Below are 4724 nucleotides of genomic sequence, written 5' to 3'. Positions count from 1 at the left end.
GAGAGAGAGAGCGTAGAGGAGAGCAAAAGGAGGAGGCGGGAGAGAGCGCACTGATCCACTGGAATAAATATGACGCAGAGCCAGAGCAACTTCTCCAGCCCGCTGTACCCAGCGAGGGCACTGTCACCATGGCAACGGCAGAGCAGTGATAGCTCGCCGGGGCACACAAGGCACGGCATTATTCTGTCTCTCACTCACTGGAAATACACAGTTCCACTCAGGCGGCGAGCACGTAGGCAGGCGGACGGGCGCCTCGTGTTCAATTAACTCTACTCGTTCTGGGCCCCAGGAGCCCAGCCACCTGTGACCTGCGACGAGGAAAGACGTCGCTTAATGCAAAGATTATCTGAGAACACACCAAATGGGTCATTAATCAGCATTCAGAGACGGATCCTTACAGACTGTATAGTAAACGAAAGAAAGAGTTTGCCTAATTATGTTGAATGGGAATTGTTTATATGGAATTGTCAAATCAGAAATGTGTATTAGTTTGCTGAAAAAAAACTGGTTTATTTGTCTTTGCTGGCTTAAACTGGACTTCCAGACTGGCTAAGCTGATTTTAGATGGATGCCAGCTGGTCACCTGGCCCTTATAAAACATCTTAAACCAGCAAAACCTAGTATTCTGGTCTCCCAGCCTGGTCAGGCTGATCTGTTGACTAGTTTTTAAAGGGTATTGGGCTCTCTTCAGTCTGGTTGAAGACCAGCTTAAACCAGCTCAGGATAGTTTGTGTTTTTTTGTTTTGTTTTTGTCAGATGATATATTCATTAGTCTACTACAAAACTACAAAAAAATGTGCTGGTTTAAACTGGTCCCCAGCCTGTCTAAGCTGTTTTTATCTGGATGGCCAGCTGGGGCCTATACCGTGAAGCCGGTTTAGGTGGCTAGCCAGGTATGTTTCAGTTTAGTTTACGCCAACCCTGGGTTTTAGGCACCATGAAAGTGGTTTGGCTTTTAGCAGTGTTCATCTCCATATTAACTTGCGCTCCACGGCTAACCTGGTCCGGGGCAGGTTATGTTCTGGGAAACGATTGCAAAACGAACTTGGACCAATCAGCTGTGAGACACGTCTGATGCGATAAAGTGGCATACATGATTTTTAAAGACAAAACCGTCTGGCTTTTAGTAATGCTTATTTAGAATAATACATTTGTATGATTTAGATATAATTTAATTATTATATCCTTAATCGATCACACTTGTACAATTTTAGTTCATCAATTATTATTACACAGATTTTAAATGAACAAATATATAAATACGCTTTAGAATCAATAGACGAAGCTATAAAATGACTTAATGTGAGCTTAAATGATAAATTCTCTCTATACCTTTATCAACTGTATAAACTAACTTCACAACTTTTACTTGCACTGATATACAGTAGCGAGACTTTTTCTTTTAGTTGTCCTCCATAGACAGCTATTTTATTCTTGCTATGTAAATTTGTTTAAATTCTTAATATTTTAATAATTTTAGTGAATTGCGCTGCTTCTTCTCGCGAGAAATTAATTTCAATGAGTTTTGAATGAGTTTCACTCTTTCTCAGCATGTGATTGGCTGTTCGCTAAACTCAGGATCAAAGCCTGAGTTGACAGAGAAAGTTGATGATCAGCATCATGGTACCAACAAAGCCTGGTTGGATTGGTTTGGTTTTGTCAACTCGAAATTAATCCTGCAACCCTGAGTTTGTTCAACTACCATCATGGTACAGGCCCCTGGTCTCTTGCAATACAAATATCTTAAATCAGTTTAATTTGGTTTGCTGGGCTCCCAGTCTGGTCTGTTGGACTTGTTTATAGGGGTTTTGTCACTTTTCAGCTAGTCAGGCTGGGAGACTTGCTGAAAAACAAGTTGACCAGACTGGGAGACCAACTTAAACCAGCTAAGACCGGCAAACCAGCTTAGTTTTGGTAGGATTTTTTATAGCAATATTGCCAAATGAGAGGTTAATCTAAGCTGGTTTGATGGCCCTTTAGCTTATTTAGCTAGGCGGTCTCTCTGCCTGACCAGCTGAAAGGTGAAGCCAATAAAAACTTCTTAAACCAGCCATGTCTGGTTTGCTGGTCTCCCAACCTGGTCTGTTGACTGATTTTAAAAAGATGTTGTGCACTTTACTGGTTCAGGCTGGGTAAAAAAGTGCCCAAAGCCCCTCTGATACCAGCTAACAGACCTGCCTGACCAATGTGGAAGATGAGCAAACAAGTTTAGCTTGGTTTTAAGCAGGCTTTAATCGCAACATCATTCTTTATATATGGCAAAAATCAGCCCATATTCTTGCATTAAACTTCCACTGCCATTCATTTCAAGACTGAGACATTTGTCAAATTATTTGACCCAAGTTCAAATCAAAAGCAATTTTTTTTATTTAGCAACGGAAAACTGAAGTAGTTAGGAAAAATGGTAATATCCAGACAGTCAAAAGATATAATAAGCATGAAATCAAAAGCAATTTGTTTTATTAGCAATGGAAAACTGAAGTAGTTAGGGAAAATGGTAATATTCAGACAGTCAAAAAATATAAGAAGCCTTATCTTAATGAGCTGTCAAACTGTTTTAAAGAAAATTCCACCAAGTGGACTGAGAAACTGGGTGATCCTTTCACCATAATTTGCTTGCTTAGAAAAATACAGTATGTTTTATAAACAACAGCTCTGGCCAACAAGGATATGAGATTTTTCTTCTGTCTTTTTATGCTTCGAGTGGTGTCCGCTGCTTGCCAAGAGCAAAGCTGAGTAATGAGACAAGATGGAGAGGAACAGAGAGTGCCAAACGACTCCAGTCTCAACCAGTCTCAGCAGAACCATTCTAATGATGCGAGCCGCACAATGGAAGGTGACCCACTTATTGTGCCGCTTCCCTCTGTGACTCGCCGTCTCCGAAGACAACCTGGCCCAATTTCAAGTCCTGTACACATTGTGTGCGATTATGTAGCTATTTGCTTGAGCATTATGGGTGGGCGGGTGTTTGGTAGAATACAGCTCAAAATGATCTACTGCAGATGTTGTGCCCACCCATAATAATAAGCCAAAATGTGACTACGGCCACCTGGAAAATGCAGAATTAATGCGTGGAAATGGCAAAGAACTTTTTCCTATTGAGGTCAACAGAAGTAATTGGATGCAAAGGGAAGTATCTGGATCGTGCATAAATCTGAAGGAACTTCATCAGGTGCTCTGGTGTTTGTATCATCTGGCAAGAAAAAAACAGGATTTCACGCATAATGCTTTCATTGTGCTGACTCCAGCCCTCATTGTGCCAAACAATGTCCTACAGTGCAAATGCAAAGGTACTTTAGACACATCTGCCTCTGGCAATAGCAGCATATGCTGGACATTAGCTCTAGTAATTCAGTCAGAATGTTTGTATGTAACTCAAAGCAGACAGGAACTTCAGTGCACTTTAGAAGCACTGATGGCAAATAATCATTGCATATCTATTGGGGTTGATCTGTATATAAAATATAGGCATTTTAAAGATGGAAACTTTCCAAACAAGTACTGCATAAATACAAGTTCACTGAACTGAACACAAAGTCAAATTTTCAGGCCACAATAAAAAGCAAAACGTCCCGATAGTACTGCATTACTTAGTCCTACTGGCATTAGATGTTTAAACGGTGTCAAAAGGTATAAGTGTAATTAATCTAAGGACATTTCAGAAGACTGACTTGATTGCATCCATCACCATTCACCAAGATACATAATTTGATTTCATTGATAGAGAGCAGAACTGGCAAGCAAAATGAAACTGGAAAACGCTTAGTTTTTCTTTCTTGTGGAAACTATGAAGATGAATGATCCAAAAGAAACGGAAACAATAATCTAAATGCAAAGAGTGATGGCCTGGTCACTCACATTTTGCTGCTAGCTTAAAGGGATAGTTCACCAATTTTTTTTTTTTATTCTGTCATTTGCTCACCCTCAAGTTATTCCAAACCTGTATGAATTTCTTTCTTCTGCTGAACACAAATATATCGTAAAAAGATATTTGGAAGAATCGGTAACCAAACAGTTGATGGACCCCATTTACTTCCATAGTATGAAAAAAAAATGACTATGGAAGTCAATTTGGCCCATAAACTGAACTATCCCTTTAACAGAATTGCCGTTTTATGAATATTAACAAGTTTAAAACAATTTTTTATTAGGTTTACAATTTAGGTACAAGCGTTATTGTGGGATAAACTGATCCTAATTGGATTCAATACAATTCAGACACACACACACACAAAAATACTATGAAAAACGAACAAAACAAAAAACATGAGAAAGACTATTCTATATGGCTACAATTTACTTTTTATTAAAAAAAAAAATTATACATTGTGAAAATTATAAATAATATTGTAATTATTATCTTTTAACATTCCAACATTTTAAACAGAAGCATAGAAAACCAGTCTGTGTTTTTGGGTCCGATTCCAGGGGAACTGAGCATGCATTAACTAATAAAAATCTCAGCCTGCAATGCAAGCGTCTGCCAAATGCATAAATATAAATACCCTAAGAGTTGTCAAGAAACTGATATAACAAAATCAAATATCACACTGACCCACACAAATCATAATTGTAATAATTAATAATAATTTGACATATTTATATAGCACTTTTCTCTGTACTCAAAGCACTTTACATTTGTAAGTGGTGAAAGCTCCTCAACCACCATCAAAGTAATATAAATTATGTATGCATGTTCGCAAATACATTTTACAGGCATGTTC

The sequence above is a fragment of the Phoxinus phoxinus genome (assembly GCF_949152265.1).
Source record: "Phoxinus phoxinus genome assembly, chromosome: 14".
NCBI classification, from domain to species: Eukaryota; Metazoa; Chordata; class Actinopteri; order Cypriniformes; family Leuciscidae; genus Phoxinus; species Phoxinus phoxinus.
Note: the sequence above shows the minus strand (reverse complement) of the source record.